The 25,814-nt window shown below is 36.8% G+C and overlaps 1 long non-coding RNA gene across 3 annotated transcripts; it reads right to left on the bottom strand.

Annotated features, from left to right (window-relative positions):
• Window positions 1–258: 258 nt before the first annotated feature.
• Window positions 259–14,715, bottom strand: LOC121137992. 3 transcript variants are annotated; one of them, XR_005875282.1, is made up of 5 exons: window positions 14,631–14,694; window positions 13,944–13,963; window positions 4,691–4,819; window positions 1,053–1,113; window positions 259–343 (listed from the first exon to the last, which is right to left on the bottom strand). It is a non-coding gene; the product is annotated as an uncharacterized LOC121137992 (long non-coding RNA). The 3 variants fall into 3 exon arrangements; XR_005875252.1 differs by lacking the exon at window positions 13,944–13,963 and having other exon boundaries at window positions 14,631–14,715; XR_005875269.1 differs by lacking the exon at window positions 13,944–13,963 and having other exon boundaries at window positions 14,616–14,698.
• Window positions 14,716–25,814: the final 11,099 nt, after the last annotated feature.

Raw genomic sequence — 25,814 nt, forward strand, 5'->3', positions numbered from 1 at the left:
TGAAATAATTGTGGTACAAGATTAGTTTAGTTAAAACAAGAAACAAAGCCGGGCAGTGGTGGCGCACGCCTTTAATTCCAGCACTCGGGAGGCAGAGGCAGGCCGATCTCTGTGAGTTCGAGTCCAGGCTGGACCGACAGCCTCCAAAACAATACAGAGAAACCCTGTCTCATAAAACCAAAAAAAAAAAAAGAAACAAAGAGCAAACTTTGTTACTTAATGCTGGAGGAAGAATTCAGGACAGTGTGTCAAGAACAATGAGAGGTTTGAGATTTTATTGGATTTACAAGCTAATGCCTTAGCTTGACAGGTCTCTTAGATGTGAGCAGAATTTTCAAGACTCCTGTGTCAGAGATAAAAAGGAGTTTATTAGTCATTCAAGTAGTTCTAACCAGACCTTCAGCATTTCTTCTATTCTTTATACCCATTTCCCACAGTTTGATAACAAATGTTACAATGATTCCTGGATAAGATTCTATACAAAATGATTCTGTGCACTGTAGAAAACTCCAAGCCTAGAAGGTCCCAAATTGTTAATAGCAAAAACTTTGACATTGTTCTACCTTGGGAGTGAATATGATATTTCTCAAATAGAAAACCAATGAACCTAATTTGTTCTCTGCTCAAAGAGGATATTCCATCTTCTAGAATGCAGACCACCCTATAATTATCTATAAAAGTTAATCTATAAAAGACAATTTGAGTCTTCTTTTTTTCACAAAAATACAGACCCATTGAGAACTATCATAGCTAACAAAATTTTTGACTATTTAAAAATTTCTAAATTACTCTCATCAGAAATAATTTGATCTGTCTCCTATCAAAGACAGTTCATTTTAATTTTATAATAGGTAGTTTTCAATAGTAGTCTATGTGAAAGTTAAGTTTCTCATTTAATTGATGCTTTGCATACCCTACAGTGACAATATCGTTTCTCCTTACATTTTCATATGTCTATGACTCTCCTACCCAACAGTTACAATTGGCTCAAACGTTTCTAAAGTTCTAATGGATCAGTTTTCACCTAAGGACATTTTTAAAACTTGACACACCTTTAGGTTTGTTTGGAGACTTTTCATCTCCTACCTTCACAGGCCTTCTTGGCTTTTGTTCCTGAAAGAAGAGTATGCACTTCTTTTGTTAACTGTGAGTGTAGAGGGTAGTTACTATTGGAAAAGCTCCGATTGTCCTTATAAATAATGAACTCTAGTTACTATAATGACATGACATAACACAACCAAAAAAAATTCACACACATACACACACACTATATATATATATATATGTATATGTATATATATATATATAGTACATTTTTCAAAATAGTTTACTTTTGTTTTCTTTTATATATTGGGCATGGTGGCTCATGTCTGTAATCCCTACACTGGACAGGCTGAGGCAGGAGTGTCATTGCCCGTTTATGGAGACCTTTGGATATAGAGTAGATTCTAGGCTATCCTGAACTGCACAGTGAGACCCTATCTCAGAAAAAAAAAACAAAAGAAACATTAGTTGAGACATTCAATGATAATGATTTTCTATATGATATAACTCTAATAAAGTATGAATTTTGCTAAGAATTTTTTGGCACCCCAACAATTCTATTTTAGATATTTCTTCTTTCCATTTGATTTGCCAAGTTTTAAATCCCAGAACTCATCATACATGAGATGTTGAGAGTTGAAAGTAATTTAAGTTCTTTCCAAAGGGAAATAAGTGTAAGTTATAGGGGTAAAGCTATATTCACATATAGATATAGAGACCTAAAAAGCTCCTGTGTCAATATGATCTATCCATGTGATTTTTACCAAATTAATGAAGTGAATTAAAAATAAAAACACACTATCACCCTTCTTCTTTGATACAAATATAATATACCTAAGATGTCCTTTATGTACTTACCTATCTTCTATACTACTAGTAGTAATTTTTATAAATCTTTTATTTATATAAGTCTTCTATGAATGTCACTTATGCAAACCTCTTTTTTGGAAGTATTTGCATCTGCTACATGTCAGGGAAATTTGTATTATATTTTCCTGTTTCTTAATCAGTTTCATAATAATCATCTGGCTATTTAATATTTTATTTAGAGTTCTACATTGAACAACTCTATTGAATTGTCACAATTTTCATTATCCTAATTTATGTGACCAAAATTCTCTGCAACTACTATGATCATCCTGCAGAGTATGTGTAGACAGTTTTTTTTCTGTTACCAGAATCTGGGTTTCTTGACTGTTCCTTTGTTTTCAAACACTTATTAACTATATTTTAGGATGGTAGAACAAATTTCCATGTCGATGTCTTAATAATTCTTCTACAATTTTGATAGAGGACATACCAAAAGCAACTTGGGGAGGAAAAGTTTTATTTCATATTATAACTTGTAGCCTATCACCAGGAAACAAATCAGAAACCCAAAAGCAAGAACTAAACCAGAGATCATGTAGGAACACAGACTAATGACTCAGATGGCCTGCCCTTGGAACATCCATAACAATCATCAATCAAGAATATGTCCCAGGGGCTTAAACATAAGTCTATCTGGTATGGTCATTTACTCCTTTCACATTTCCTCTTCAGACATGACTCCAGCAAGTTTCATGTTGGCAAAGTTAACAATAACAACAGCAACAAAAAGTCAGCAGGTGCGGTGAGTTGAGATAGAAATAAAAATATTCCTCACAAAGGCATTTGAACATTTGGTCCTTAGTAGGTGGCATTGTTTATGGGAGGGGTAAGTGGGTTGCTATTTCTGGAAGGAATGTGGCCCTGAATCAGGACATGAGATTAAACATCTTCAACTCTCCAACCTCCAAAAACTATATAATTCATTAATTTATGTTTATCTTTTGTTTTCCCCTGTGTGTGGGGGGGGTGGGATGCAAGTGTACATGTGTATGTGCAAGCATGCAGTACATGCATGTGGGTATCATTTTTGCTAGTCTTTCAGAAAACAAAAACTGTAGTTGTTGAACAAAGCACATGCCTCACACACAAGAGTGGGAGGAATCAAACTAGGATGGGCTTTGAAGATTCTTCCCTGAAGACTAACTCTTCCAACACTTTTCAATTGTCTCCTGTGATTTTTGCGACCGTACAGTCACTGTTTCCTGCTCCTGGCTCCATGCCTGCTGCTTGCTGCCATGTTATCCACCCATTTATAGACTATCACGAGGTTCTTTTTTCTAAAAGTTGCCTTGGCCATAACTTTTCATCACAGCAACCAAAAAGTAACTAATGCAGTTGGTATTCTTGGACATCTGAAGTCATTTTCAAATGGTATTCTAACTACTCAAATAATGCTATATATCCTTTTCCTTCCCTACAAAGTACTACTTCTAAAATTCACTAAGAAATTCATTTCCATTATTTGTTGATCACTATAGTAAAGCACTGTTTCTCAAGGAAAAATAAAAGTTAACATTTTGTGTTGCCAAATCATGTAGTAGTTGGACCAGAGAATTGAATGCCCTGTATATTTTACTTCCAAATATGGTTAGCCTCCTTGATTTGAGACAGGTTCTCATGTAACCCAGGTTAGTCTTGAATTTTCTATATAGCGATGATTGCCATGATATTCTGATCCCACTCCCTCCTCCTACATAAGGCTAAGCTTAAAGTCATATGCCTCCAGTTTATGTACTATTGACAATAAGTCCTAGGGACCCTTTTATGTTAGACAAGTCACTTCATTATCCCTGAAAATTACTAGGCTTCTGAAATCTGGTTACTTCCTAATGCTATATACACCACTGACTCAGAGATCATGTTTCCTCTGTGATTTCTCTAGCACATAAAAATGCTAGAAAAATGTGTGTACCCTACAGCAATATTGCTATGGTAAACTAACATATATAGAGCTCGGATGAGATACAACATGAAGCTCTGATATAATTTTAACTAACAAAAGTGTATGCATATCTTTAATGTTAATTTATTCAATGGGAATTTTCAATAAACCATTTTTTTCAGTTTCTGGAATTTCTGTTGCAAGCTATACCTGAGCATTTTTGAGGTACATCTTCCAATTGGAAAATCCAACAAATATTCAAATGCGTTTACAGTACTTAGCATAAACCAGTTGCATATTTAAATTCCAGAGGTTATTCAGCCCTAATGGATACCTTCGGACTTCACTTTAACTTAGAAATTGGGTAACACAGTCTATGGTTCAGCTTCTAAATTTTTTATTCTTTCTTTACTATGTTTTTTAATTTCTAAAGAGTGTTAATATTCTCTTCCTTGTACTATTTGAATCTTAAGATCTTTTTTCCAAAGAAGTTATATAGTTCTAAAGCAACTGGAAACCTGATATAAGATATTTATATTATTTATAATTTTCATGGATTTTTTTATTTAAATAAAAATTTTATTAGCACTGAGAATTTGACACTATGGTTTATTATCCTATCTGGACCCACTCTCGCAGCACTTTCTGTTCTTTCTCTCCTTTAACAAATGATGTCCAATTGGTGCTCCCAAAATTGTGGCAGATGTAGAACATGTCTTAGCACTTGGTAGGCCTTCCAGGAGACATGCCTTTAAGGAAAATTGAGGCTCCCTCTTTTAAAAGTTAGTAATAGTTCTCCAGGCAACATGCCTTTAAGGAAAATTGAGCCCCCCTCTTTTAAAAGTTATCAATGATTCCTTCTCCAATTTGGGAATTTGTATGGCTTGGACTTACCAGACTTGCCTATGATGCCTCAACAGTGAGTTCACATGTAAACCTTCATTGTGTCCAAAGAACTATTTTCTTGTAGTCATTAATATTGTGGATCTTACAATCTTACTTTCCATTCTTTCACCATGATTCCTGAGTTTGGAGGATAGAGGTATGACATACATGTCACAATTATGGCTAAACATTGTGCAACCTCTTTTTCTCTCTGACTTTACTAGTTGTGAATATTTGTATAAAATATTAGGTTAATATTATGTCCATTTAGCAGAATAATAGTTGGGAGTCCTTCCTGGGAGTCAAAGATCTTTCTAGTCGCAGGTTCTTGGTTTTAATACCAATTTTAGATATGGGTTCCCACTCTTGGACCAGATATTAAATTCAATAAGAAAGTTTTTGGCTCCACTCTTGGTTATGTTTTCCACTTCTGTGATGAAACATCATGACCAATAGCAAGTAGGATAGGAAACATTTATTTGGCTTACACTTTCATATTAGCTCATCTTGCTTTCTTATAGAGCTTACGACCACCAGCCTAGTGATTGCACTACCTATAACAGGCCTGGCTTTCCCCTGTTTTCACTGATTAAAAAAATGCCATAGAATGGTTACATACATCCTCATTATTTGGAAGCATTTTCTTAACCGATACTCTCCCCACCCAGATGACTCTAGCTTGTGGCAATTTTACATGAAACCATGCAGCAAAACTGAAATCTTGTCAGCATGAAGCATAGCACTGTTAAGTCAGAACTTCCTTGCTCATTCCCAAGATCACACAATAATATCAACATAATAATATAAAAACTTTTATGAAGTTAAAAAGCCCAACAATCTTTAGATATCCAAATACTTTTAAATTGAGTTTCCTTAATAACTATATTCATAGCAGCATTATATGTAATAGCTAGATCCTGGAAGCAACCTAGATGCCCCACAAGTGAAGAGTGGATAGAGAAAATGTGGTACATTTCACAATGGAGTACTACTCAGTGGAGTAAACAATGGAATCTTGAAATTTGCAGGCAAATGGATGGCACTAGAGGAAACCATCCTGAGTGAGGTAACCCAGACACAAAAAGGTAAACATGGTAGGTACTCACTCATATGTGGATATTAAATATGGATCAGGGGAGTGTCAGCCTACAATCCCAGTTCCAGTGAGTCTGGGAAAAAAGGAGGTTCCCAAGAGAGATGCATGATACCCCAGAGAAGTGGAATGAGGCAAGATCTCCTAAGCACATTGGGAACATCGGGGGACGGGAGAGGAATCCAAGAAAAAGAGAGGGGGATAAGAGGAAGGGAGAAGAAGGCTTGGGGGAGCAGGAAGGTTGAGTCGAGGTAAGAATAGAGGAGAACAGGATGAGAGATACCATAATAGATCGAGTCATTTTAGGCTTGAGGAGAGAGCTGACACTAGTGAGGTCTCCTGAGATCTACAAGGACGGCACCTACTGGCAAACTAAACAATAGTGGAGAGACTACACTAATAGCCCCTCCTTGATAATAGGGTTGATGACTATCCTATATGCCATCCTACAACCTTCATCCAGAGACTGATGCAACCAGAGACAGATACCTACAGCTAAACACTGAACTGAACTCATGGAACTTAGTGACAGAGATGGAGGAATGATACACAAAAGGGTCAAGACCATGATGGTGAAACCCACAAAGACAGCTGACCAGATAAGCTCTTGAATCTCAGACTGATGCCTGAGAGGCCAACAGGTGACTGATCTAGACTCCATTAATGTAGAGCCAGGGAGGAGGCCACAGAAATTACTGGGGCCTTGGGTAGCAGATCAGTGTTCACCATGGTTTATGAATGAGCTTTGGAAGCCCATTCCAAATAGAGGGATGCTCTGTCAGCCTGAACACATGGGGAAGGGCCTAGGTCCTGCCCAGAATGAAATGACAGATTTTAAAGATCCCCCCAACCCTCCCTGGGAATGATGTAGGGACTGGGTGGGGGGCTAGAGGACAAGGGAGGAGGGTTGGAAGAGGGAATTGGGACTGACATGAAACATTCACATTTCTAATTTAAATATAAACATATATTGGGAAAAATTATAGTATCTTTTAAAATCCAAAATCTCTTTAAAAATTCAAAGTCTTGTAAATTTTTGGTTGTGAGCCTAGCCTTTAATGGCTGAGCCATTTCTAGGCCCTGCCCTGAAGAAAATGACAGACTTTGAATATACCCCATGGAGGGCCTCACCCACCCTTGGGAACAGAGCAGGGATTGTGGGACACTAGGAGGGTTGGTAGGAAGGCATGCGAGGAGGGGAGGGAGAGGGAGGTGGGATTAACATGGGAAGCAACCTTGTTTCTAATTTAAATTTAAAAATTCAAAGTCTCTCAACTGTGGACTGCTAGAATGCAAAATATACCATTTCTATTTATTTTTTTACTTCAAGATTGAAGAGCCAGTACACATTTACAATCAGTACAAAACAAAACAAAATTCCAACACTGTAAATAACAGAATTCCAGTATTTGGAATTTACTCAATATCTTTTAATCTTCATTAACATTAATGGTGAAAGAAGAAATGTAGTTACATGTTCCGTACTATATAATTACCCTACATCCTTGTCTTACTGTTCTTAAAGAAAACCACCAAAGTTGTTTTGGAAGCAAAAGAGAGAAAACATGTACTGGGTTTAGTACAAACTAACCTGAAATAAGAGGCAGACCTGATCTAAAATTTCCAGTCTACAGAAGCTCTTTTATAATCCCCCAGAGGTTCAAAGTACAAATTCAGCCTTCCTAATAGTCCAGAAAGAAAAGGAGAGTTTGTTGAACCTGATGTTATCTTTTGTGATAGTGAATTGGTATCTGTCTTCACTGCACTGTACTCTACTGCCTATTAAATTCGTTCTGCTAATTTCTATATAATTTCTGTATCTTCAGATTTCATTCCATACTAAAATGTTTCCTTCCTAGTGGCATTGTTTCACTTATTTTCCAAAAGGATATTATAAGTGAAGCAAAGAGACCATGAGAAGCTGAGAGTAACAAAAATACAACTATATTAGACTTGACTACAGCTACTGCAGGAGTGGACATCTGCTTAAAACAAAATAAAATTCCTGTGAACATATATTGTCATAATTAAAACACATTTCAAAGATAGTGTAGTTAGAAAAGATGGCCCCAAAGAATTTATATCTGAAAAACTATTTAGGATTATATCATCTTATGCTAATATGTTCCCTACGATAAAAATATGTGCTTTAAAGCACAGCACCTAAAAATTCCCTCCTGACCACTTATCTCTGTGTTAAATGAGATTTCTGGATGATAAGCACAGAAACTAGAAATAATTTCATTATTTGGCCTGGTTTGCAGGACAGAACTTGAGATCAGTATTAATAAATACAAATTAATCCCTGAGTACTACTTCCATGTGGGGATTTTAAGTTTGCTAACAATGTCTAAACAGCAAATTTAGAGTTCATTTAAAAGCTATAATCAGTGTGTTATGTGGGCTTACTCATGAGTTAAAGGTGTGAATGTGTTTTCCTGGTTGAAAGGTCCTCTGACACAGCTCCTGCTGCAAATGTTCACTTTATCACTCTTGCCAGTGGCTGTGCATGCAAGAAACTAATTTCTCTAATTTATTTCTAAATCCACATTAGAGACATTATCTCACTAAGCTTCCCCAAATCCCTATTATATTTATATTACTGATGAGGTAAGTCACGCAGAAATCACTAAAGGACTTTCCAAGGTTACAGCTATAAAAGTGGTGCAGATGCCGGCCCCCACAATGTCAGGTGCCTGTTTTAGCAATACAATCTCTTTGGTTTAGTTATTTTGCCCAAAGGAAAAGGTGTCCTTTATAACAGACACCTAAACTTTTCCCAGGAGGGAAAACAATTTAATAGCCTCATTTTTTAAAATACTGGTGCTTTCAGATCCAACCTTCCCATATCCTACAGGAGAATGCGTTATCAAATGTCTAATCTTTCCATCATGCCATCAATCAGTGGTCTGACCCTCAGCTTTTGATCCCATTTTCAACAAAGCAATGGTCTAGTAAGTAAATACCTGCTCAAACTTCTCTTTAAAACAGCTTTTATACACTGCTTTCTTTTCCTATGCTTTTTCATAATTGAATGTAAAAAATGATTCCAGCCTATACATGATTATTACTCTCCCACTCTTCCTCATATTATTGTATTAACATAGTCTCTGTGGTTTACAGTGAAAAATTTCCAATAGAAACACCTCTGAGCTCTTAATCACTAGTATTATTAGTTTTTAACATTTCACACATCCATTCCCTTTCTTTCATGTTTTACCTTTCTCCTCCTAAAAATCTTGTCTTCCTTTTCACCATTCCATTTATTTATTTAATAACTGCTTGTGAAATTGAAAATAACCTTAAATATTTGGGAAAAAGTATGATAAAGTGCAGTTAAAAATAATAATTGAAATCACAAGCCAACATATGTACCAAAAGTTGAGTGACCAATACTGCATTCATCAGTCCAGTTCCTGTTTTCATAATACATTCACGGATGCTGTGTACAGTATATAGTCAAAGAACTTCATAGAGGCTACAATCCCAGTTCTTGAGCGATGTCCAATGCACACATTCTGGAGAGGCCTGCCTTGACTGGCTCATAAAGAGGGTTGAAATACAAAGTGAGGAATTATATGAACAGGGATTCATGTGCATGCACTTGTCTAATATCATCTTACTATTTTGAGACATGTTAACCCAATTACTGCTAAGATAAAAAATAATTGTCAGTGAGGAGGCCTGGGCAACCTATGGGGCCCTGGGCAGTGGATCAGTGTTTATCCCTGGCATACAAACAGACTTCGTGTGCCATAACACAAAAGGGATGCTTTCTCAGTCTGGACACTAAGGGGAGTGCCTGGACCCTGCCCTGAGTTAAATGACAGACTCTAGATATCTCCTATGTAGGCTGGGGGGTGGGGGGTGCGGGAGGAGTGGAGGGAGAGTGAACTGGGTTTGACATGTGAAGCAAGCTATTTAAAATTAAAATAAGAAAATAAAAAATAATTGACACAATAAACTAATGGAAAGGAGAGATTTATAAGTCTTGGTAATAGAGACTTCAGTCTATGATTGGTTGGTTATCCTGTTGCCTTAGATTCTGTGACACAGCAAAGCAGTGTGGTTGGTAGAAAAAAATGATAGGACAAACTTCTCACTTGTAGAGGCCCAGAAAGGAGAGAAAAATTAGGCTGTGTCAATTTCTTAATGAGTATGGTTCCTTCTACTATACTCCAATTCATAGAGTATATCAACTCCTAATAACATAAACTAGAGAGCAAGATTTTAGGAGATAGCCTTAGGAGAGATTTTAGGTTTAAACTGTAACAGAGACGTAGTATTGCTGTTATAAGAGCTAACAAAACCATTTTGTCAATATTGTCTATGATGACCTTGTTGTGTTCTACTGTGCCCCCCCAACTAAAGAAGTGTCCACTACCTACCAACATCGCTGTGCATAGGCCACTTCCAATAAACACATCCTACAGGACACAGAAACCATGACAGGAAGATGAAAGTAAAAGGCAAATAATTGAAGCAAAAAGATCTAAAATAATATCTAAAATATATCTAAACTTAAAGGGATAAATATGGGACATTTCTTTGGGGACATGTTGGGGAATAAAAATTTCTAAAGGTTGTACCAGTATTAAAATGATTCTCTCACTTAAAGGAGACTCGTTTTCAGAAGTCTTAAGAGGCTGTAATAGTAAAGTATGGAGAAACAGTACCCCCTGCTTTGATCAATTGGTTGAGAGAGACTATCATTTTTAAAATATGCTTTTTAGAGTGTTCTACCGCCTGTTTAGATCATACCCATCTTCCCTCCCAAACTCTTCACAGATGCTTCCTTCACCACTCATTCAACTTTTTAAAATTTTAATCCCTAAAGAAACAATTTTTAGTGCCCAATCTATAATGTGTGATCTTCCAAAACGGTCAGCTTACTAGGAGCTACACTCATAGACAAAACAATTATAGTTTTTCCTTTCCCAGGATCTAAAAATTGCCTCTAGACAGCTGTTATTTCCATAACTTGATTTAGATTTAGACAGGCTAACCACTTCAACCATGTGTTCAGCTGCTCAGAAGTCTCTATTTCCTTGTAATTACCAATGTTGTCTTTCTCTTACACTCTCTATACCTTATCTCTACAATGATGACCAAGGCTTCAGAGGAGGAGGGGAAATGAGCATTCCTCAGTCTCTTATTCTCTATATCTTTGCCAGTTGTGAGTCTCTGTTAATCACGATTCACTTCAAATAAAATTATATCAGACAAGGAATGAGATGTGCATTTAAATAGGGATATATCATTGTCATTGTGAGTTGGTTTAGAGGTCTTGGACTAATAATTCTCCAAGTCATAAGTTTCACATTACAAGGTAGGACAAACTCCATTGTGAAAGTGGTTGGTGATGCCATTATTGCTCCAGTGAACATACCTGCTCCCATACCCTGCAAAGTTATTATAGTAGCTTCCAGGGTTCATATCAGAATATGACTAGGTATTATTTCCTCCTCTACTATACTACATAACACCATCCAGCACTATGAAAGCTAGTAAGCAGGGTTAAGGGTTCCAAGTCAGTACCAGTTTTAACACTCATATTCTATGACTGAAACTCTGATATCCTCAGCAATAGAGTTTTACATTCAAGTTACAAATGGTAAACAATAGTAAGTTAATAGGTTTTTATGCTTGTAATGTATAAGGAATGGTGCTGACACCAACAACTCTGAAATAATTAACACCTTCATAGAAATGGACTATTTATTTATTAACCTATTGTGTCTAGTGGGGGCATTTTTGCCCTGGTTTGGAGACCTCATTTTAATTCTTGTGGTGATATCTTGTTTGTACTGTATCAAATAAAGCTTGCATGAAGACCAGAGGGGGGAACCAGCCATCAGCAAACCATAGAGGATGGGAGGTCTATACAGACAGACAGGAAGTGATGTGGATTGATGGAAAGAAGAATATAAGGTGGGAGAACACAATAGGTTATGTCCCCTTTGGCTGAGAAGTTGGTGATGTAAGGTGTGGGTATGGCTTCTTCCCTATATTTCCCTATATCTGACTCTGGACTTTTATTATTAAAACTAATTTGAACTCATGCTACAAATTCTTTATATATATATATATATATATACATATTTAACTTTTTACACATGTCACTTTCAGTTCCCTCTCCCTTCTCTCCTCCCCCAACCCCAATACTCCCAAACCCTCATCCCCACTCTGTCCCCCCTCTGATCCCCAGGGAGGGCAAGGGCCTCCATGAGGCATTTTCAGAGTCTGTTACATCATCCCGGGAAGGGCCCAGATTTTTCCTCATGTGTCCAGGCTGAGAGAGTATCCCTCCACATGTAGGGGTTCCCAGAGTCCTTTTGTATGCCAGGAATAAATACTGCTCCGCTCTCCAGGGACCCACAGATTGCCAAGACCTCCTCTCTGTCACCCAGGTTCGGTGGAAGGGATGTCTGGATCAGTCCCATGCTGGCCCCTCAGCCATCATCCTGGGGTCTATGTGTTCCCCCATGTTTAAGTCAGCTGCCTCTGTGGGTTTCGCCAGCCCTATCTTGATTCCTTTGCAACTCTTCTTTGCAACTCAGTTCCAGGAGTTCAATTCTGTTCTCAGCCACTGGATGAGAGTTCTAGGATGGCATATAAGGTAGTCATCATTCTCATTATCATGGGAGTGCATTTAAGACAGCCTTAATGCCAGTTGGTGTTATTCTTGTAGATCTGTGAAGATCTCACTAGTGCCAGATCTCTCCTCCAATTTATACTGGTTCCCTCTTTTATGGTATCTCCCATCCTTTTCTCCTCTATGCTTACCCATGCTCAACCTTTCTGTTCTCCCATGTCCTCTTCTCCCCTCCTTCCTTCTCCATCTCTTTCTCCCATCTCCTTCTACCCTCCCCTTCTCCCCCCCCCATCCAATTAGGAGATCACATCCCCTAACCCTTCTTCGGGTTACCATGCATATCTCTCTTAGGCTCCTTCTTGTACCCCAGACTCTCTGGTAGTGGGATTGTGAGCTGACAATGCCCTACTCCATGTCTAAAATCCACATATGAGTGAGTACATACCATGCTTGTCTTTTTGTACATACCTCACTCAGAATGGTTTCTTCCAGTGCCATCCATTTGCCTGTAAATTTCAAGATTCCAATTTTTTTTCCTGCTGAGTACTACTCCCTTGTGTAAATGTACCACATTTTCTCTATCCACTCTACAGTTGAGGGGAAAATAGGTTCTTTCCATGTTCTGGCTATTACAAACAATGCTGCTATGAACATAGTTGAGCAGATGTCCTTATTGTATGAGGGTACATTTTTCGAGTATATGCCTAAGAGTGGAATTTTGCTGGATCTTGTGGTAGACTGATTTCCATTTTTCTGAGGAATCTCCAGACTGATCTCCAAAGTAGCTGCACATTTTACTTCTTTTTATAGTAGAGGTTTCCCTTTGAGGCTTTTCAAAAGGAATTTTATGCAATTTATCCCTTCACATTCTCTCTTCTATATACTGCTCTATGATCACCCAAAACATTTTCCCCTTTAACTCTTTATGCCAGTGTATTCTATATCCTCTCTCTTAAAAGACTCTGTCCATGGTCATTTAGTAAATCCTGAAAAATATGGTAATTCCAAAAGAAGTATACCTGTCTGTAGACTCAAAAAATAGCATCTATAACTCAGACAAAACATGTGTTGTCTTTTCCGTTGGCTCAGAATGATCACTTCTAGCTATCTTGACTTACTTAAAAATTTTACTTTTATTTTTAAAATACAAAAGATACTTTTATTGGATATGATCTGACATTCATATTCTATAAAAATAATTATTTGAAATACATCACCTTAAAGTAAGGAACAATGTTATCAGCTATTTATTTAAAGAAATGTCAAATGTTTTACATGATTCTGTTTATAAGTATGCCAGATGAGAAGAGTTAATTAAAACCATACAGGAATATTACTGTTGCTCTTGGTATCTCAAGAGGTATAAAGTAAGTTCCCATTGCTGAACTGCTGGACTGGAACTGACAAGAATGCTTCCTTACCAGGAAATACTTTTCTTGGTACCAAAACTCATCATGCAAGCTTCCAAAGGAAGAAGACAACTAAGAGTTCTATGCAACTATTTTACTTCTATGATTAACACCAATGACCAGAATGGCACAATAATCTTCAGGGTGAAATAGTGGCATACATACCTTTGTGGTAAACAACAGTTCTTTGTTGGAATTAAGATACTCTCACAAGCAGGAAAGCACTCTTAGTACTGGCAACCTAGCTAACTACTCAGTGATAGTAAAATCATTTCTATTAAAAGAGAACTTATAACTCTTGGCTCTGATTCCCTTCGTAGTCTCTGTGAATCACTGGTCAATCAACAAGTACATCCTGTTTTCCAGTCCAAGTGCATCTTGTTATCTAGTTCAGGCTTACTGACCCGTCCTTGCCCCACTGACATCAACATCTAACACGAGGAAAACATGATCTCTTCCACCTGGGGTTTCTCCACTTTGCTCTAAGTCTGCATACAAGGCTACTCCCTCTCTACAAGGAGAGAGACCTCTTAGCACTTCCAATAAAGATGTACAGACACAAGCATTCTCTTAGCACAAACGGCCAGTCATCTTGTCTTTCATTTCCCAATACTTTGGACTTGCTCATGGCATGGGCGCCACATATAGCTGCCATTTTACTAAATGAGCACAATTCCAAACAGCATTTATAAACATTTGTCACTATAGTTACATAAAAGTGTCATCTTCAACCCTTATCTGGGAAATTTCTCTTTGCAATAGATGGAGACCATTACAGAAAACTACAATCAATCCAAATGCAGAGTTGTGGAGCTCACTCCCAATGGACACACTTACAAATTACTCCTGTACCTGAAGCTTGGGGAACACAGCTGAGGAGGGGCAGAGAGACCATAACATCCAGAGGAACAGGGAATTAGTTTACCAAGATAGTCTGTCTCCTAGCAATGTCAGAATTGTAAGGTTTCACCAACACAACTGCCTAATTGTGATCTGAACAGGGGCCATACCAACAGACATTCCAAAGGGGATGGGGAAAGGCCCACTTGGTCTCAGCCCTATGTAAAGACCACCAGGCAACTGATGAGAGCTGGGTGCCAGAGAAGTGGTCAGTCCTGAAAACATGCATAGGCGTAACATTATACAGACTGATTAGGAATATATATGCATATACATATGCATGTAGTAGCCATTAATGAAAACTCTCCAGGAACTTGAAGCAGTTTGGTTATTGGTACATGGAGAGTTTTAAAGGAAGAAAGGGGAGGGGAAAATATAATCATATTATAAACTCAAAAATAAAATTAAATGAGAAAAATATGATGTACTAAAATAACTAAATTATGAACCATATAATACTCAAACATACATCAACTTAAACACATGCAATACATACCTTATTTCAATTTTTTCATATATTTTGATTATATTCTTTCCCCTTACCCAATTCCTATCAGTTTCACATAACCATCTTACCCATTCAAGTTTAAGTTGTTTATCTCTTTCAAAAGAATGAAAACTGAAAACAAAGATTAAAAGACCAAATTAAGTCAAATCAAGACAAAACCAAAACATACAAATGAAAAAAAAGAATGCATTCCATTTTGTTATTCACCTAATCCTAGACATGAGACCTGTCTTGGTCTTTCAATTGATATACCCAATTATACTCCACTGGAGAAAACTGATTTTCTCTTTCCCAGAAGATATCAATCACAAATAGCCTTTTGGTTTGGAGTGGACTGTGTCTGCTTTACTTTCTCTGTGGTGAGACTCCATATGTTTTGGAACTGTGGAGGTTTTGTGTATACTGTCAGAGCATCTGTGAGTTCATATGTGCATCACCCACTTGATTCTAGAAGATGCTCTGTCATTGGCTCATGTACCACCTATGACTCTTATAACCTTTCTACCTCCTCTTGCACACAGATTCCAGAGCCTTGAAAGAAGACCTTTGATAAAGACATTTGATTCAGGGATGGATGCTGCAAAGTACCTTACTTTCTGCACATTTTCCACTTGTGGGTCTCCGTGTTACTTACTACATACTACAACAAAGAAGCTTCTCGGGTGGGGGTTGAGCAAGACACCGTCTATAGAAATAGCAATATCTCATTAGGATCCATTTTGATGTTATGTCCTTTGACTAAATAATAGTAGAAGGTTTTCCTTGGGCCTATGACCAGGGGAAATCATTAAGTTTATCTAATGTTTTCTGAAATAACATCATTTCAGAATAACAAAATTGTTTTGATTAATAACTTTCTGCATAAGTCTAGTAAACACCTGGAGTCCATGAAAAATAATGAGTTGGAAAACTTGAAAACAACACCAATTCAAGCAAACTTTATCAAAGAATAAAACGATTTCACAAAACACGAATAATAGCAAAAATTTTGCTTATTTCTGCTAGCTAAGATACTCAGTTACTTAGGAGGTGATATAATATACAACAATGTATATAGCAAACCTACACTGGTATTTTAGGCAATACACTTGAATTAAAAACAAATTCATCCTTTAGAAACAACTTTTACTTCCTTCCCACATCAATTCCTTAATTTAAATTACAAAGAATCAAAATATTTCAAGCAAGATAGGAATAAATCAATATATGAAAGCATATTTTCAACCATCGCAAGCTTTGAGATAAAATAGATGTCAATTCACAGCAAGAAATTACTTGTAACTTAGTTATGACTGACGACAATACTTCTGACATGTAATAAAATAATCATTATTTTTTTAGAATCACAAACCAATAGTTGGATTACGAGGGTTTAATATAAAAAGTTGATTAGAAAAATATCAGCAAACTCTGAAAATATTATACTAAAGTTCTACTAAATGTATAATTAATAGGTCTGGGTTTAATGTCTTTGATACTATAAATTTCATAACTAAAAAACAAGTAATAAGCTTAAGTATAGAAATATAGCCAAAGGCATTGAAGTAGATTTGTGGAGAGAATGAGAGTCACAGTTCAAAAGGAACTCTGAAGCAAGCAATGTGCAATAATAATTTGAGAAGAGCTCAAATTTAGGAATAAACTAAATTAAGAAGCAGAGGCAACAGTAAAACTCTGAAGTATAACAAACAACAAAAGGCAAATTATAAACGTAGTAGACTTTGGTCCTCTCGCACTTTGTTACTAGTCAGTCACAGGGGGATTTGTAATACCTTTAAGAAGTACACAGGTGATGCATGCATTATAAACTCTTAATTTGCCTAATGTGTTTAATAAATCTCAGTGTTATGTAATGAATTCTAAGTTAATTCTGGAAAACCTCACTTGATAATAAAAGGATACAGAGGCAATTAAGACAGAGCAGGAGACACTGAGCATCACCACCTTGGGCAGGGAGGGGAAATATGAACTTTCTAAACTCCAGTAATCCTGAATGGTAGAAGAAGACCCACAAACCCACCCAGGCCTCCACACCAGTGACAGGGAGGAGAAAACACTGCAGTCCCCAGTGGCACTAATATTGAGCAGTAGAAGACTGACAAGCATCCTAGCCAGGGAGGAGAAAAAAATATCTTGAATTAAAGACAGAACAGGAGAAAAAGACCAACAGACATGCCTGAGCTGTGTACCCTAGGTAGGGAGGGGTAAATAGGAGCCTGCACACTGCCATTAAGACTAAGCAGGAGGGAGGAAACATGGAGGGATGGACACTTAGCTGGCTTTTGAGAACCTGTTCCCCATGCTGGATTACCTTGGCCATCCTTGAGGCAAGAAGAGGAGCTATTTCAACTGGCTGTGCCATGCTTTGTTCAAGCCCAGGGGAGGCCTGCCCGTTTCTGTATATTGTGCTGAAGGCTGGAAGTGGAGGCCAGAGCGGGGCTGGCAGGAGAGAAGAGAGGGAAAACTGCTGTGATCCATACTTAAATACATGAAAACGTTTTTTAAATAAAATAAAATAAAATGAAATAAAAGACTGAGCAGAAGAACCACATGCTCTCCTATGGTTATCTGCCCTGGGCGAAGAGGAGAAAATACAGGCCTGCCTAGCAACTATAGATGTGGATAAACTTACCCCTCTGTATACAGATGTTTCTACATCCAACTACCATCTATCCACTGAATATTCCAAAGTCTGCTTCCCTTACTGTCATGAAGACAATATTTCCCCAACAGTTTTCTCAAGAGGAAGTTAACATTTTCCTAGCTTTAACAAAGATCACTATTATAATGAAGACAAGCATAATGAGAGTTAACGGTGATTTATATGTGTGTTAGCCATCTATAAAGTGATGTTGGAGGACAACCACAGTGAGGAAACCACAGAGTGGTAAAATTCCAGCAAGGAAATAGGGAATGAAGTGAGAAATCTTCCCAGCCTGGAAACAGAGGAATGGAGAGAATGGCATTGATTTCCTTTAGTTAATTTGGTGCATCGGATATAATTAATAGCCCTTTCATTAATGAACCTGCATGTCTACAAGTACATCAGAAAATGCACATTAAAAATTTAAGGACACAAATATTTGCAGTCATTATGATTCTTAGTGCATTCTTGTCATTGCAAGTATGACTTCTCTTGCCATCTTCAGTTTGTGTTATAGAATCCTTAACAAAAAATATAATCATTAAGTTAAAAATAAAAAAGGTAATTTACCTCCAGTGGAAGAGTGTTAATTAGAAGCAAATGAAATTAAACATAGCAATTGCAAAATACATAATAGAAATAAAATGAAAAAAATAGTACTATCTTGTATTAGTAACTAAAGTCTTAATATTTTAAATATTTTTATATAGGAGAAATTATTATTGCAATGAATAGCAATATGAGTGGAGATGTCAAAAAATATACTATTTGAACAAAAGTCAATTATACTTTGAAAATTCTTGTGATTTTATCTAATATATGGAAATAAAATGAAAACTACTACCATGATATAATTTAAACTTTGTAATAGCAATTATATATGCAAGAATTTGATAATTGATTAGTGTGAATGTAAAATACTATTGTGAAAGAAATTTTTCCACAATTTAGTCAAATAGAATCAAAATATAAACTACAATGTATAGTGGTGTTTCTGGAAGAAAATGTGTTTATTTATTTTTATTTTATTTTCCAGTTTAAATTTAGATAAGAAACAAGGTTGCTTCACAAGTCAGTTCCAGGTCCCCCTCCCTTTCTCTCCCCTCCTCCCGTGCCCTCCCCCCACCCCCCCCGTTATCCCTCATTCCTCCAGGGAGGGTGAGGCCCTCCATGGGGGTGTCCATAGTCTGTCATTTCATATAGGGCAGGGCCTAGACCCTTCTCCAAGAGTTCAGGGTGAGAGTGCACCTCACATTGTTCTATGGGAGTCCAAAGTCCGTGTGTATACTTGGGATGGGTACTGATCTGCTGCCCAAGGCTCAATAGATTACCTAGGCCTCCTCACTGACACCCAGATTCAGGGGGTCTTGGTCAGTCCCATGCTGGATTCCCAGGCTGATGCCTGGGATTCAAGAGTTAACCTTTGTCTGGTCAGCTGTTTCTGGGGGTTAAACCAGCCCAGTCTTAATCCCTTTGATCATCAGTCCTCCCTCTCTGTTACTGGCTTTCTTGAGTTCAGCTCAGTACTTAAACGAGGGAGTCTGCCTCTTCCTCAATCAGCCACTAAATGAAGTTTCTGTTTCCCAGACTCTCTGGCCATAGGATTGTAGGCTGGCACTCCCCAGATCTATGTCTAAAATCCATATATGAGAGAGTATTTATGAAGGTAAAAGAATCATGTCATCAGTGGTATTTCAAAGGAACATAGAACATAAATACTCTCAAAGTTAATTTTACATATAAGAAATGAATATTGGCTATGTTGAATAAACAGGTACTTCATGGTATTGTAGAAGTATACCATATGACTAAGTTCTTTCTAAATGAATCATTACTTACTATTTTTTATTTAATATTTTTATTTATTTTACATCTCTAGTATAGTTTCCCCTCCCTCCTGTTCTCCCATTCCCTCTTCCCTCTTCCTTCTGCCCCTCTCCTCAATCCATTCCTTCCTTGTTTCTGTTCAGAAACTGGCAGGCCTCACATGGGTATCAACAAAGAATGGCATATCTAGTTGTGGTACTACTAAGCACCTTGTCTTGTATTAAGGCTGGGCAAGGCAATCCAGTAGGAGGAATAGGATATCAAGAGCCAGACAAGGCACTAGGAACAGCCCCTTCTCATCTTGTTAGGAGTAGCACAACTAGATCATACCACACAACTGTCATTTATATGTGGAGGCCCTACGTTGGTCCCATGCAAGTTTCTTGATTGTTGGTTCAGACTCTGTGAGTTCCTATGAACTATGATATTTGTTGCTGTGGGTTTTCTTGTGATGTCCTTGAATATTCTAGCTTATACAATCCTTCCTCTCTCTCTCTCTAGTAGGATTTCCTGATATTTCCCTAATGCCTGGCTATGTGGGTCTCTACATCTGTTTCTGTCAGACCCTGGTTGAAAGCCCTCTGATGACAATCGGGGTAGTCACTAATCTGATCCCAGAAGATGGCCAGTTCAGGCTACACATCCACCATTAGTAGGAGTCTCAGCTGGGGTCATCCTTGCAGATCCATGGGTGTCTCCCTTGCATTAGGTTTGTACTTGGCTCATAAACCCCCCCCCCAACCTTTCCAGTCATCTCATCCCAACTCAATAAAATAATGTTTCATCTGACATTTGGCTTACCTCTTCATCTGAAAAGTATTTTCTTCTTTTCATCAAAAGTTTAACGTGTTTGACACACATAGGAAATATGCATATGAAGCTAATAGCAAGAACATGTTAGACAAGGCATCATGCCTGAAGCAGAATACTTCTAACTTGGCCATTCCCTTCTACCTGGAATAATTCATTTTAATTAATTACCTGTCTGTTCTTGACCCAAAAGTAAGTCTTCTGAACAAAAAGCAAACCACCTATGTAACTTATTTCCTTCAATCTTGGAGTAAAATAAGTAAATGCTGCAGGAAGTTTGTGTAAATAATTGTGATGGTTGATTTCACATATCTTCTTGTTATGTTCTTTTATACCATAGAATTTCTGAAGTCTGAAAACTGCATTCTCTAAAACTCTCAGATCTACAGTAGTGAATAAAAACTGGACTTTTAACAATGAAAGTTGTAAAAACTGGAGGGATGGAAGACATAACTGTTAGGGATTAATTTAATTACTTTTGAAAATTTCTGAGGGCTAGGGGGATATTTCAGTGTAACTGATCTTGAATTAGACCTGAGAGTTCATTCCTTGCCCCCACATTAGATGGCGCCTAACCGCCTGTAAATTTATCTACCGGGGATCCAATACTATCTTCTGGCTTTTGCAGACTCCTGCACTCATGTTCACATACCATACGTACACACTCCTTTATTATAATTTTAAAGTAAAACAAGTATTTTTATGAGAAAATCTCTGTTGTTATTCAATGCAATGTTTGGTATCATTTATTCTATTACAGTTAAAATAATGGTGATAGAATTGGCTTATGTCTAAGTTTTGATTGCTTTATAGCTATAATAAAAGGCATCTTCAAATGTTATGTAGGCTTGACAATTAGTACGTTGCTAAGGCAAAATACATTTTACAGGACAGATTCATGGGATCATTGCCTAAAGCCTAGTCCTTTGTCATTTTAAACAATAATTTGAAATTTACAATGCAATATTTTATTCTGAAAATCCTTAAATATGATGTATAAAAATTGTTTTGGTTTAGCTTACTATTTAATAAATAATACTAAGCAAGCTGAAATACATAAAAATGGCTAATTGTGAATAACAAAAAGTATCAAACTCTAGTTTGTTATCGAAAGAAAGTATTTGGTGTGCCATAATGGTAACCAATATTCTAAGTGGCTACTCACAATACTCAGAACTTATTTATAATAATTGTAATAGAGGGTAAATATAAAAATGTAGTCCTTTACTGGCTAGTTTCCTTGTTCAGAACAATTTATCATGAGGAAATTGTGTTAATAAACCTAGGGGATGTTCAAACTTCATGGGTCTTTGCAGGAGCCTGTGTAAGATTGACGAACAACAGGAAACAGTCCAAGGTGAAACAACAGATTTCGCATGATGTCTTCCTTCTTATCAATGCCTGTAATATTCAGAGTACACAGACTCACTACCATAGGTTTAAAGGGAGTAGAAATCAGGAAAAAAAAAGTTGTTCAATTAGTGCATTGTCTAGAGAAGACCTCAAGCTGTGCTAACTGATCTACTGAGTTAAATCAAAGAAAACAGGTTCAAAGCCAAGTTAGTTTCTAGAGTCTTATACTGCCAAAGAAACCCCAAACCTGGCCTGGAAATTAGGGTGGTGGTTCAATTCCTGACACAAATGCTGGGCTCCAAACCTGCACCAGATGGAAGCTGTTTGTGAAGTCTGTGCCTCTGTCTTATACTTCTGATGTGCTTGGAAAGAGACTGAATAGGGAAGCTTGAGTAGGTATTGCCAGAGGCTATAGAACACAATACTATGTCAAGTCACCCAAGGAGCAAACCTAGTTTGTCCACAAATACACAAATATCTTCCTTTATATGGCAAGAACTCCTGAAAATTCTTGCCCAAGGATAATTTTAATTCCCAGTGGCAGTGAAAGGCTGTAAATTTCACATAAAAAACTTAATCTAGGATTTTACTGAACCTGTATACAGTCAGTGGATGCTGGCTATTGTTTTTGATACAATTTCTATATTAGATTTTGAGTTGCAATTCCACAATTATTCACGTTCACATACATAACAACTTCTGCTCAACATTTAGATGTGTGTGTGTTTGTGTGTTGTGTATGTGTACTTATGTCTACATCCTAATATGTGAATGAAAAGTACTCTCCTGTAAGAATGTATTTGTCAGAAGACATCAGGTGTCGGGTCTCCTTTTTAAGATTCTTTTGAGACACGTTCTCATTGTTGTTTTTCTGGTTAAATGGGAAAAGCTAACGAGTTAACAAGATTCTATGGATTCTCCTTTCTTTGCTCACCATTTTGCCAAGGAAACTTAAGATTATAAATATTCCTTCCTTGGGACAGGTTTTGTATGTGTTATGGAATTTTAACTTGGATCCCAGTCTTATGGCTTTCAGTTAAGATATATCTCTAGCGCAATATTTTGAGGCTCTGTACTTAGACAGAAAAGTTATTCAAAGGAGATTAGAATAACTTTATTTCAAGCTCAGAGATTTCAGTTAAACCTAAATGTATTCAGCAATCTACAAAGGTCTCCTCTCTCACAAATAATAATGAAGCTAAAGATATCTTGTGATTTTTCCCTGAGAGTTATGATCAAATTATGATGTTTAAACATATTGTTAATATTTTAAAGATAAACATATAATTATACTTTCATTATGATATTTCATTAAACCTGTAGCAATATTTAATCACTCAAATGACTCATAAAATACTTTGTAAATGATCTATTTTCTAATTTTGTAGATATGTGGTAATGAATGAGTTAATAGTGAAAGATAGGTACAAAAATTGAGTAGGAAATCTTGAATAGACTTTTTGATATGTATGGGTATATGTATGTACATATGTGTACATGTTTACCTGTCTGCAGAAGTCATTTTAACTGTGGCTTCATGTGGCTGCAGAGATGACTCAGAGGTTAAGAGCACTGGCTACTGTTCCAGAGGACCTGAGTTCAATTCCCAGCAACTACACGGTGACCACAACATCTACGGGATATGGTACCCTCTTCTAGCATGCAGGCATACATGAAAATAGAACACTGTCTATATAATAAAGGAATAAGTCTTTTAAAAAAAAGAAAAAAATGTGGTTGCATGTTCACTTGTTAAGGGGTACAGGTAGAAACCAGAAGACAAACTCTGGAGTCATCATAAGGAATACTTTCCATGTCTTTCGAGACACTAGACATGGTTCCTCCATGACTTGGGGTGGGTCATCAATGAGGTTAATCCCGATATTCACTGAACACCAAGGATCAATTTTTCTCCATCTGTACCTTGAAGTTATAAGCTCGTGCTACCATGCACAAATTGTGGCCTTGGATTCAAGATCCTTTGCCTTTCAAGACAAACATTTTAGCAATCGAATTAGTGTCCTAGCTCTGATAGCAATTCTATTATTATTATCATGGGAGCCTAAAAGAAATTTATAGACAAAAGGAATCTACTGAAGTATAATTTTGGGGGGAATTATGGAGACTTACCTTTTAAGATGAAAACTGACATATTTAAATCAGAGTGCCTGCCATATAATGATTCATTGTTATAGATGTCATGTATAAGGTGCAAATTAAAAATTCTTTCTATGTCATTTTTTATTCCTATTGATTGAAGCATAAAGATTTTTATGGCATAATTATATTTGTGGCAATAAAGTACAAATCTTTGATGTCTGACTTTTCTTGCAAAAACAAATACATTTTCCTGTTTAAAAAAATCTGATCTATGCAAAACTTGGAAATAAGAAGGCATTTTAATACCCATAAGGGTGTTGTGAATTTAAGGTATGAATATCATTGTAGTTCTGAAGAACAAGGATGAAAGAATGGCTTATCATTCAATGCCACTTAGCAAATTCTAACATAATAATGCCAAAAAATATAAATTGTGTGGAAAGTGACTTGTATTCTTGACAGAAACTGCAGAGCATTTACTAGTCTGTATATATGTATAAGCAGCTTAAAGTAATTTGTGGTAAAAGCCACAGTGCTAATAAATTTCCGTATCTTAAAAGATTCCATGCTGGTAAATTTGTAGAGTCATTTTTAAAATTTCAAGTAAAAACAGTTTTATCTGCTCCTCGTTTCTTTACTCTATTCCCAAGCTTAGTATATTTATTGTTTTGCTTCTTCACAACTCACCCTTTATTTCTGCAGAAAGCCTAATGGATGCTTAAAACACCACAATAACTATGGAAAGCTAAAATGAAGATTTTTTTTCAGACTAGCCTAGTGAGCACAGCAATTGTAGTAAATCTACCATTTCTTTAACATTCTAGTGACTCAAAAATATTCTCACAGGGACATTTCTTTTAATATATTCTGGTATGTGAAGAAAAATACATTTAAAAATTTTATTTATCATGCATTATTTGAGTGAGGATAATATGCAATTAAATATTAGCAGTTTCACATTTGTCTATTAGAGTATACATGAACTTCTGTAACCCAACAGAAAATCAAGAGGATAAAATGATATAATAATGGATGAGAGATCAGAATTTGCATATGTTTTATCCGGTGGCAGGTTAAGATGAGGACAATTAAAAATGCCAAATAACTCCAATATCAAGTCAAACAAAACTGGAGTCCTCATAAACTATTGTTAAGTATGGACAAAAACTTGTATAAAAGAAGGAATGCAAGCCGGGCGTTGGTGGCGCATGTCTTTTTTCCCAGCACTCGGAGGCAGAGGCAGGTGTATCTGTGTGAGTTCAAGACCAGCCTGGTCTACAGAGCAAGCTCCAGGACAGTCACCAAAACAATACAGAGAAACCCTGTCTAAAACCAAAAACAAACAAACAAAAAAAAAAGAAGAAGAAGGAATGCAAATGAGCTAGCACACATAGGAATGGTGCTCAAACTCATTAGCGATCAGAGAATGTAAGACAAAACCACAATGTGTAATGAGCTGAGCAAGCCAATTGTTTACAACCATGCTGATGAAGTCAATTATAAGCTTTAACACCTTCTCATAGGTTACCAGATGAAGAGTGGGTTTGAGTCTCTGCAAGTTCTCTTGGTGTCCAAATTTAGGGATTCGGAGTTGGAAAAGGTAAACTGACAACAACACATCAAAGTTAGACAGTGGTCACAGTAACCTTGAAACAGTCATTCTTGGCAGAGCATAGTAGATATTATATACAGAACACGGCAATTATTTTGGTAGATGCAATTATTTGGTTCATAATCTGGACCATGTTCAAGGCCATAGAAACATCAAATGAGTTGCCAAGGCAGATGTAACCATGATGGGTGGAGTGGAATAAAGGGCTGAGACTGTCTAAGCAAATACAAATGGAGACAGAACATTAAAATGTTACATTAGTTGTTTCACTATCCTACTTCT

This window comes from Mesocricetus auratus, unplaced genomic scaffold (assembly GCF_017639785.1).
Source record: "Mesocricetus auratus isolate SY011 unplaced genomic scaffold, BCM_Maur_2.0 Super-Scaffold_2245, whole genome shotgun sequence".
Taxonomy (NCBI): Eukaryota; Metazoa; Chordata; class Mammalia; order Rodentia; family Cricetidae; genus Mesocricetus; species Mesocricetus auratus.